The sequence below is a fragment of the Coregonus lavaretus genome (assembly GCF_964263955.1).
Source record: "Coregonus lavaretus genome assembly, chromosome: 28".
Taxonomy (NCBI): domain Eukaryota; kingdom Metazoa; phylum Chordata; class Actinopteri; order Salmoniformes; family Salmonidae; genus Coregonus; species Coregonus lavaretus.
In genome coordinates this window covers 27,314,478-27,325,397 of record NC_140015.1, presented here as the reverse complement: position 1 = coordinate 27,325,397, position 10,920 = coordinate 27,314,478, and the positions used below count along the sequence as shown (strand labels likewise).

At 43.0% G+C, this 10,920-nt stretch overlaps 1 gene segment (V, D, J or C); it reads right to left on the bottom strand.

The window, feature by feature from the left end:
* Window positions 1-9,867: 9,867 nt before the first annotated feature.
* LOC311103205 (Ig heavy chain V region 5A-like) lies at window positions 9,868-10,349 on the bottom strand. The segment is given in 2 exons: window positions 10,307-10,349; window positions 9,868-10,202 (listed from the first exon to the last, which is right to left on the bottom strand).
* Window positions 10,350-10,920: the final 571 nt, after the last annotated feature.

Below are 10,920 nucleotides of genomic sequence, written 5' to 3'. Positions count from 1 at the left end.
GTACAGAACTCGCTGTAATATGAGTCCAAGCTGATTATAATGAGAAGGCCAGAATTGAGTGTCTGATTATATAGGGATGAATGGGAGGGAGACTTTGCATAGACCGCCCTCTAGAGGTTTAAATACAGACTGAGAGGGAGAGATTGTCTGCTCTATGCCTTAGTACTCCACCCTGTCCATCATTCTTCTCCCTGTTATTATCAGATGTTTCATATGAGATGTTCAGACTGGATATGTTTTGTATTTTATGCAATGCTGAACAGCACAAAAACAAGAATATTTCCGTTAGTATTGAATTGGATTTATCTCTTAGTCCCCAAATCCAGAACAAATTCAAGAATGCATACAGTATTATATTGAGCCATTATTGCATGGAACTCCCTTCCATCTCATATTGCTCAAATGAAAAGCAAACCTGGTTTGAAAAAACAGATAAAGCAACTCCTGCCGGCACAACACCTCTCCCCTATTTGACCTAGATATTGTGTGTATGTACTGATATGTAGGCTATGTGTGCCTTTTTTAAAATGTATGTAGTTCTGTTCTTGAGCTGTTCTTGTTGTGAACGGATCTGCTTGTCCGAAGCACCCTAACACAAGCGGGAGGCATGAAATGAACAGACCAGAGGCAGTGGTTGTGGTTCCTTTTCTTTTGTATTGTTACTGAACAGGTTTTCTTTCACCCAACAAAATAATTCCAATACAGGGTAATGTCCAACGCAGCGTAACAAAACAAATAAACATAAACTAAGCCGTTGACCAAAAGGCCGTGGCCCAAAAAGGGAAAGCAAAAAAACAAACGTCTACTCCTGTCTTTAGACTTTCGTCTACATATAATAGTTACAGGAGGAGTGTTTCTCTCTATCTATAATCTGCCTTGGTTAACAGAGAGACTAGGTGCCCCAGACGATGAAGCTTTCTCTGAGGTAGGTCAATACGATGTCCTCACAGGTCCCCGTCTCTACACCCAATCCTCCCTCAGCTCCTCTCCTGGCACACCTATATAGATAATGATAATAATAATGATAATATGCCATTTAGCAGACGCTTTTATCCAAAGCGACTTACAGTCATGCGTGCATACATTTTTTTTTTTTGTGTATGGGTGGTCCCGGGGTTCGTACCTTGGCGTTACAAGCGCCGTGCTCTACCAGCTGAGCTACAGAGGACCATATAGAGGAAGACACCAAGCAATTAGTGGGCCCAGCTGTGTGCTAATTGGCTTTACACTAGTACCTATCACCCTGAGGAGGGTACTGTCGTGTTGTCTTCCTCCGTCTGGTCACTGAACTCTCACATTGTTTATTAATGTTCTGTACTATGTCATGTTTCATGTTTTGTGTGGACCCCAGGAAGAGTAGCTATTGCTTTCGCAACCCTTAATGGGGATCCTAATAAAATAAAATAAATACTGCTTATCCCCTCTTGGGAACCTACAGTTGAAGTCGGAAGTTTACATACACATTAGCCAAATACATTTAAACTCAGTTTTTCACAATTCCTGTCATTTAATCCTAGTAAAAATTCCATGTCTTAGGTCAGTTAGGATCACCACTTTATTTTAAGAATGTGAAATGTCAGAATAATAGTAGAGAGAATGATTTATTTCAGCTTTTATTTCTTTCATCACATTCCCAGTGGGTCAGAAGTTTACATACACTCAATTAGTATTTGGTAGCATTTAAATTGTTTAACTTGGGTCAAACATTTCGGGTAGCCTTCCACAAGCTTCCCACATAAAGTTGGGTGAATTTTGGCCCATTCCTCCTGACAGAGCTGGTGTAACTGAGTCAGGTTTGTAGGCCTCCTTGCTCGCACACGCTTTTTCAGTTCTGCCCACACATTTCCTATAGGATTGAGGTCAGGGCTTTGTGATGGCCACTCCAATATCTTGACTTTGTTATCTTTAAGCCATTTTCCCACAACTTTGGAAGTATGCTTTGGGTCATTGTCCATTTGGAAGACCCTTTTGCGACCAAGCTTTAACTTCCTGACTGATGTCTTGAGATGTTGCATCAATATATCCATATAATTTTCCTTTCTCATGATGCCATCTATTTTGTGAAGTGCACCAGTCCCTCCTCCAGCAAGCACCCCCACAGCATGATGCTGCCACCCCCGTGCTTCACGGTTGGGATGGTGTTCTTCGGCTTGCAAGCCACCCTCTTTTTCCTCCAAACATAACGATGGTCATTATGGCTAAACAGTTATATTTTTGTTTAATCAGACCAGAGGACTTTCTCCAAAAAGTACGATCTTTGTCCCCAAGTGCAGTTGCAAACCGTAGTCTGGCTTTTTTATGGCGGCTTTGGAGCAGTGGCTTCTTCCTTGCTGAGCGGCCTTTCAGGTTATGTCGATATAGGACTCGTTTTACTGTGGATATAGATACTTTTGTACCTGTTTCCTCCAGCATCTTCACAAGGTCCTTTGCTGTTGTTCTGGGACAATTGGCCCAGGGTAGGGGAGTGAATGGCCGGCAGGGATGTAGCTCAGTTGATAGAGCATGGCGTTTGCAACGCCAGGGTTGTGGGTTCGATTCCCATGTGGGGCCAGTATAAAAAAAATAAAAATATGTATTCACTAACTGTAAGTCGCTCTGGATAAGAGTGTCTGCTAAATGACTAAAATGTCATTAATAAAACATTCATGAATTGCAAAAAAGACAGTAAAAAAATCATAAGGAATAAGGTTTTGAAGTGTCTGTCCTATATCTAGGAGATATAAGAAAGCTCAGGAAATAGATATATTTTTGGACACATATTTAACCCCTTTTTTTGTGTAGGCACAAAACTACCTTCATACTTCCATTTATTTTTTTTACTGGTACCGGTGACCTTCAGACAAGTCACGTGACACTTCTGGGGGTCATAGAGCAAAACGGAGAACAGCATCGTGTTCATGTGAATCTCCCCCTTCCACAGTGGGGTAACATTCCAAACAGTTGGCACATCGACGGTACCGGTTACCTTCAGACGAGTCCTGTGGGGCTTGTGGGGGTCAGTGATCATATTAGTTAGTAGGCCAAACCGTTTGGACACTGCAGACCATGTCTCATGGTCTGACAAACACCACTTTAGCTCGGCCACCTTCCACGGCAGATGCAGAAGGCTGTCATAGGCGGGTGCATTTTTTATTATTTCTGTCCTGCTAATCATTCAAAATGTAACGAGTACTTTTGGGTGTCAGGGAAAATGTATGGAGTAAAAAGTACATTATTTTCTTTAGAAATGTAGTGGAGTAAAAGTTAAAGTTGTCAAAAATATAAATAGTAAAGTAAAGTACAGATACCCCACAAAACTACTTAAGTAGTACTTTAAAGTACACTGCTCAAACAAAATAAAAGGAACACTAAAATAACACATCCTACATCTGAATGAATGAAATAATCTTATTAAATACTTTTTTCTTTACATAGTTGAATGTGCTGACAACCAAATCACAAAAAATTATCAATGGAAATCAAATTTATCAACCCATGGAGGTCTGGATTTGGAGTCACCCTCAAAATTAAAGTGGAAAACCACACTACAGGCTGATCCAACTTTGATGTAATGTCCTTAAAAGAAGTCAAAATGAGGCTCAGTAGTGTGTGTGGCCTCCACGTGCCTGTATGACCTCCCTACAACGCCTGGGCATGCTCCTGATGAGGTGGCGGATGGTCTCCTGAGGGATCTCCTCCCAGACCTGGACTTTTGCATCCGCCAACTCCTGGACAGTATGTGGTGCATGGAGCGAGACATGATGTCCCAGATGTGCTCAATTGGATTCAGGTCTGGGGAACGGGCGGGCCAGTCCATAGCATCAATGCCTTCCTCTTGCAGGAACTGCTGACACACTCCAGCCACATGAGGTCTAGCATTGTCTTGCATTAGGAGGAACCCAGGGCTAACCGCACCAGCATATGGTCTCACAAGGGGTCTGAGGATCTCATCTCGGTACCTAATGGCAGTCAGGCTACCTCTGGCGAGCACATGGAGGGCTGTGCGGCCCCCCAAAGAAATGCCACCCCACACCATGACTGACCCACCGCCAAACCGGTCATGCTGGAGGATGTTGCAGGCAGCAGAACGTTCTCCACGGCGTCTCCAGACTCTGTCACGTCTGTCACATGTGCTCAGTGTGAACCTGCTTTCATCTGTGAAGAGCACAGGGCGCCAGTGGCGAATTTGCCAATCTTGGTGGTCTCTGGCAAATGCCAAACGTCCTGCACGGTGTTGGGCTGTAAGCACAACCCCCACCTGTGGACGTCGGGCCCTCATACCACCCTCATGGAGTCTGTTTCTGACCGTTCGAGCAGACACATGCACATTTGTGGCCTGCTGGAGGTCATTTTGCAGGGCTCTGGCAGTGCTCCTCCTGCTCCTCCTTGCACAAAGGCGGAGGTAGCAGTCCTGCTGCTGGGTTGTTGCCCTCCTACGGCCTCCTCCACGTCTCCTGATGTACTGGCCTGTCTCCTGGTAGCGCCTCCATGCTCTGGACACTACGCTGACAGACACAGCAAACCTTCTTGCCACAGCTCGCATTGATGTGCCATCCTGGATGAGCTGCACTACCTGAGCCACTTGTGTGGGTTGTAGACTCCGTCTCATGCTACCACTAGAGTGAAAGCACCGCCAGCATTCAAAAGTGACCAAAACATCAGCCAGGAAGCATAGGAACTGAGAAGTGGTCTGTGGTCACCACCTGCAAAACCAGTCCTTTGTTGGGGGTGTCTTGCTAATTGCCTATAATTCCCACCTGTTGTCTATTCCATTTGCACAACAGCATGTGACATTTATTGTCAATCAGTGCTGCTTCCTAAGTGGACAGTTTGATTTCACAGAAGTGTGATTGACTTGGAGTTACATTGTGTTGTTTAAGTGTTCCCTTTATTTTTTTGAGCAGTGTATTTTTACTTAAGTACTTTACACCACTGCATGAGGGACATGGAATCACCTCAACATTAGAGTAGACCACTTTTGCAGCTTCAAGATGACTAACAAATATATTTTCATAATGAGTGAGACATAAGGTAATACAGTAACACTTGACATCAAGTTATTATACATGTGTGGTAACTTCGTGATTATTACAATAGCAACATTGTTGTTACATAAGACTTTGCATAATTCTTTCAGATAAAGATGCTCGAAATATAATAGCTAATGAAGTGCATAAAAATGACTTCGGAAAGTATTCAGACCCCTTTACTTTTTCCACATTTTGTTACATTACAGCCTTATTCTTGAATTGATTTCGTTTTTTAATCCCTCCTCAATCTACACACAATGCCCCATAATGACGAAGGAAAAACAGGTTTGTAGAAATGTTTGCCCCCACATTTTTTTTTTTTTAGCTCATTTACGTAAGTATCCAGACCATTTACTCAGTACTTTGTTGAAGCACCTTTGGCAGCGATTACAGCCTCCAGTATTCTTGGGTATGCCTCTACAAGCTTGGCACACCTGTATTTGGGGAGTTTCTCAGATTCTTCTCTGCAAATCCTCTCAAGCTCTGTCAGGTTGGATGGGGAGCGTTGCTGCACAGCTATTTTCAGGTCTCTCCAGAGATGTTCGATTGGGTTCAAATACGGGCTCTGGCTGGGCCACTCAAGGACATTCAGAGACTTGTCCCGAAGCCACTCCTGCGTTGTCTTGGCTGTGTGCTTAGGGTCGTTGTCCTGTTGGAAGGTGAACCTTCACCCCAGTCTGAGGTCTTGAGTGCTCTGGAGCAGGTTTCCATCAAGGAACTCTCTGAACTTTGCTCCGTTCAACTTTGCCTCGATCCTGACTGGTCTCCCAGTCCCTGCCGCTGAAGAACATCCCCACAGCATGATGCTGCCACCACCATGCTTCACCGTAGGGATGGTGCCAGGTTTCCTCCAGCCATGATACTTGGCATTCAGGCCAAAGAGTTCAATCTTGGTTTCATCAGACCAGAGAATCTTGCTTCTCATGGCCTTAGAGTCTTTAGGTGCCTTTTGGCAAACTCCAAGCGGGCTGTAATGTGTCTTTTACTGAGGAGTGGCTTCCGTCTGGCCACTCTACAATAAAGGCCTGATTGGTGGAGTGTTGCAGAGATGGTTGTCCTTCTGGAAGGTTCTCCCATCTCCACAGAGGAACAAGAGCTCTGTCAGAGTGACCATCGGGTTCTTGGTCACCTCCCTGACCAAGGCTCAGTTTGGCTGGTCGGCCAGCTCTAGGAAGAGTCTTGGTGGTCTTCAACGGAGGACACTGTGTTCTTGGTGACCTTCAATGCTGCAGAAATACTTCTGTACCCTTCCCAAGATCTGTGCCTCGACACAATCATGTCTCGGAGCTCTACGGACAATTTATTCGACCTCATGGCTTGTTTTTTGCTCTGACATGCACTGTCAACTGTGGGACCTTATATAGACAGGTGTGTGTCTTTCCAAATCATGTCCAATCAATTGAATTTACCACAGGTGGACTCCAATAAAGTTGTAGTGTCACGACTTCCTCCGAAGCTGCCTCCTCTCCTTGTTCGGGCAGGCTTCGGCGTTTGTCGTCACCGGCCTTCAAGCCACTGCCGCATCACATCTCATCATTCCATTTGTTTTGTCTTGTCTATTACACACACCTGGTTCATATCCCCTCATTAGTACGTGCATAAGTGTTCCCTCTGCCCCCTTGTCCTTGTGGGTGATTGTTTAATGTGAGGAGAGAGTAGCTCGGTTGAGCTCCGTGTAAATTGTATTGCCGGGGTATATTTTCCCTGTGTGCCTGTTTTGTTCCAGTGCGCAAAACTGGACTGTTTGACGCTATCCTGCGTAACTCTGTATTCCGGAATAAACTCTGTATTCTGTGATTTACCCTCCTGCGCCTGACTCTTTCAAATCACCCATCACATGTAGAAACATCTCAAGGAGGATCAATGGAAACAGTATGCAACTGAGCTCAATTTAGAGTCTCATAGCAAAGGGTCTGAATACTTGTGTAAATAAGGTATTTTACTCCTGAGTGGCGCAGTGGTCTAAGGCGCAGTGGTCTAAGTGTGCCACTAGAGATCCTGGTTCGAATCCAGGCTCTGTCGCCGCCGGCCGCGACCGGGAGACTCATGGGCGGCGCACAATTGGCACAGTGTCGTCCAGGGTAGGGGAGGGAATGGCCGGCAGGGATGTAGCTCAGTTGATAGAGCATGGCGTTTGCAACACCAGGGTTGTGGGTTCGATTCCCACGGGGGACCAGTATAAAAAAAATATGTCTTCACTAACTGTAAGTCGCTCTGGATAAGAGCGCCTGCTAAATGACTAAAATGTAAATGTACATTTAGAGTTTAACCATGATACTCAGACATTCTTCAGTCACCATGTAATGCTTTACTTACTCTGTATGGACATCACCATGACAACTAAACTCCAGACAATCCTCAGTTCCATTGTTCAGTGATATTTAGTGCAGGACTCGCTGTAACATCAGTCCAAGCTGCCTATAATGAGAAGGCCAGAGCTGAGTGTCTGATTATATAGGGTTGAAGGGGAGGGAGACTTTGCATAGACTGCCCTCTAGAGGCTTAAACAAAGACTGAGATGGAGATGTACTTTGAGGGTTGTTATTGGCAGCATTGTTTTTCAGAACAGCACAGGATTACAGAATCTATTGGGATTAATACAATAAACTTGTTCCATCTCAACTTGTTCCATCTATACTTGTTCCATCTATACTTGTTCCATCTCAACTTGTTCCATCTCAACTTGTTCCATCTATACGTGTTCCATCTAAACTTGTTTTAGCTATACTTTAACATTATTAACCTTCATGGTTCTGTATTACATATTGTACTAATTTGACTTATAGTTCCATTCAAATAAATGAATTAAGTCGCTAAATTGAAAGACATGACCAAATAGTCTTAAATGGTTTTAGCTTCTAGAGATTGATAATGAATTTGACTGAATGACTGCATATAGTATGGATCCTGTTTGGGGTTATTTGCCATTGTCAACTCACTTTGAATGGCTGTAAGGTTTTCGGTTAAAGTTTCATGAGGATACTCATACAGTTATCTTGACAGGATGTCCTATATATTTTATGTTTTTCAAATTATCATGTATATTATGGTTATAATTAAGAGTATGATGTGTCTACTCTCCTAGTGTTGGTGGGGCCTTGGGATTTATGTTAACAGTGACTGGAGATCAGAATCACAGACTCTCACAGTGAGAGAAGTGCTTGATCAGTTTTTGTACAGCGCTGCAGCCTCCTGTGTCACTGTGTCTTTGGCACAATAATAAACAGCCGAGTCTTCAGTCTTCAGACTGTTCATCTGGAGATACACCTGCTGCTTGTTATTGTCTCTGGAGATGGTGAACCGACCCTGAATAGACTGGGAGTAGTAGATAGTACTACCACTGCTAATATAGGAAACCCACTCCAGTTCTTTTCCAGGAGGCTGTCTGATCCAAGCTGCACCAATATTTCCACCTAACCCAGAATATGCACACATAAGTTTGTAGGATTCTCCAGGCTTTTTAACCACTGGTCCAGACTCAGTCAATGTCTGACCCTGAACACCTGTGGAGAAAAAACAATACTATTAGAGATACTACCTGGACTCAAAACCTCAGCAAGCATTCGGTTACAAATAAAAACGATCTAAAAGTGCTCACCTGTCAAGCCTATTGTCATCAGTAGAACCACAATATTAAACGTCATGATGAACTATTAGTAGTTATGGTGTGTCTCTGTTCCTCAGTCTAGTCAGAGCTTCAGTTCCTCTCCTACACTCTGCAGTGAGATAAGTAGTGATGGAAGAGCTCAGAGTTTTGCATTGACTCCTCCTCACAGGGCAGTAGCGAACAGGAACATATAATATATAATATAATATAAATGCAATAATATAATATTTGCCATTTAACAGACACTTTTATCCAAAGTACCATTCATGTGTGCATACATTTTACGTATGGGTGGTCCCGTAGATCAAACTGACAATTTTGGGTTATATGCCCTAAAACATTACTATTCAAGAGAATGGATAACATTTCAATGTACATTGTAACAAGGTGAATGAATCCCCACATTTGGATTAGTTTTTTTGTTTATTTTTTATGGCCGAGCTGCACCAGGACGCTTATAAAATGTGCATTCACATAATAAGCGACGTCTTTGTAGCAGTTGATTTCTGAAAAATCCCTGAAAATTATGGTACATTTATTCTAGTGGACACAGAATTTTGTCACGTACTTATTACAGAGTACTAAACTTGGTTCGGTGCTAGTCAGGTTAGTGCAGGGCTTGCTGTAATGTCAGTCCAAGCTGCCTAGACTAAGGCCAGAGCTGAGTGTCAGACTATAAAGCGATGAAGTAGGGGGAGACCTTAGACTTCCTTCTAGAGGTTTAAATGGAGACTGAGAGATCTTCCTTGATTCTCTCCTCCCTGTCCTTTATTCTTCTATTCAGATTTTTCATTTGAGATGTTCAGACTAGATATGTTTTTTCTTTTATACAATGTTGAACAGCACAGAAACAAGCACATTTCCCTATGTGGGACAATACAATTAGTATTGAATTATATGTATTATTACTGTTTATCCCCTCTTGGGAATCTATTGTGGAGTTCCCCAAGGATCTATAATTGATCCATTACTGTTTTTAGTTTGAGTATATTTCTGTTTGCTGATCACATTAATATATTTTTGTTTGTTAAAGATGCTCAAAACATAATAGCTGACATGATGTCTGAATTGCATAAACTTGACTTCTGTGTTAATATAATGGTGTGATTTTCACTGTTTATAATGTCTGTGGATGTTTTATGTTTATAACATTGACATCAGTGGACAGTGTGTTTTCCACTACTGTTGAGTGGTGTACGTGTGTGTGTGTTTAAAGAACAGACGTGCCTCGTTGCCTCTCATCAGTGTTGATCAGTTTTTGTACGGTCCTGCAGCCTCCTGTGTCACTGTGTCTCTGGCACAATAATAAACAGCAGAGTCTTCAGGCTTCAGGCTTTTCACCTCTAAGTACAGCTGGTTTTTGGAGCTGTCTTTGGTGATGATGAACTGGCCCTGGAGAGACTGGGCAAATATAGTGCCAGTGCCACTGTCAATGCGTCCAATCCACTCCAGTCCTTTCCCTGGTTTCTGACATATCCAATGTAGATAGCTTAGAGAAAGCCCAGACACACTACAGGACAAGGTCACTGGCTCTCCAGGTCTCTTCACCACTGGTTCAGAGGAGGTGAGTGACTGTCCCTGAACAGCTGAAAAACAGACAGAGAGTTTAGATGACTATCACCCACCAGCCAAATAGTATTGCTCTTCTCCTCTCTCTTTCACTGGACAGAAATAACTCCAGTTAACTCACCTGAGATGAGAGTCAGGAGGAACACACATTCTAGAACTCTCATTGTGGGACGGATCTAAAATTCTGTAAAAGTAGGAGCACAGATTGGGAGTGGTTGTCGTGACTGAGGGAGATGGTCTGTGGAGGGCACTTATATCAGACTACTGAAATGGGAGGAGAAATACATTTGCATCTCTATGGTGTTAAATGTCTCTCCCTGTAGCTCTAGTGGTCTAAATACTACATCTCTTGGTTCTGTTGAGAAATGTTTTGGTGAAGACTCAAGGTGTTCATGTAATAGTGACATAGCCACTTATTGTGCCAATGTATCAATAAGAAGTTTTATTTTATAGAGCAGTTCTTCGATTTATTTTATTATATTATATTGAATCACTGAGAGCCATATGTTGCACTTGCGCTTGATTCGCATACATATTCATTTTTTGTACAGGTCCTGTCCTGGTTTGTATCACTGTGGAGGCGAGCACAGTAATAGACAGCTGTGTCTTCAGTCTGCAGACTCTGTCCTGTTAAAAACAACATGTTGCTGGAAGTGTCTCTGGTGATGCTGAACTTGTGTTTCAGTGAATCTTTATAAACTGTGCTTTCATCATAACAAATTACTCCAATCCACT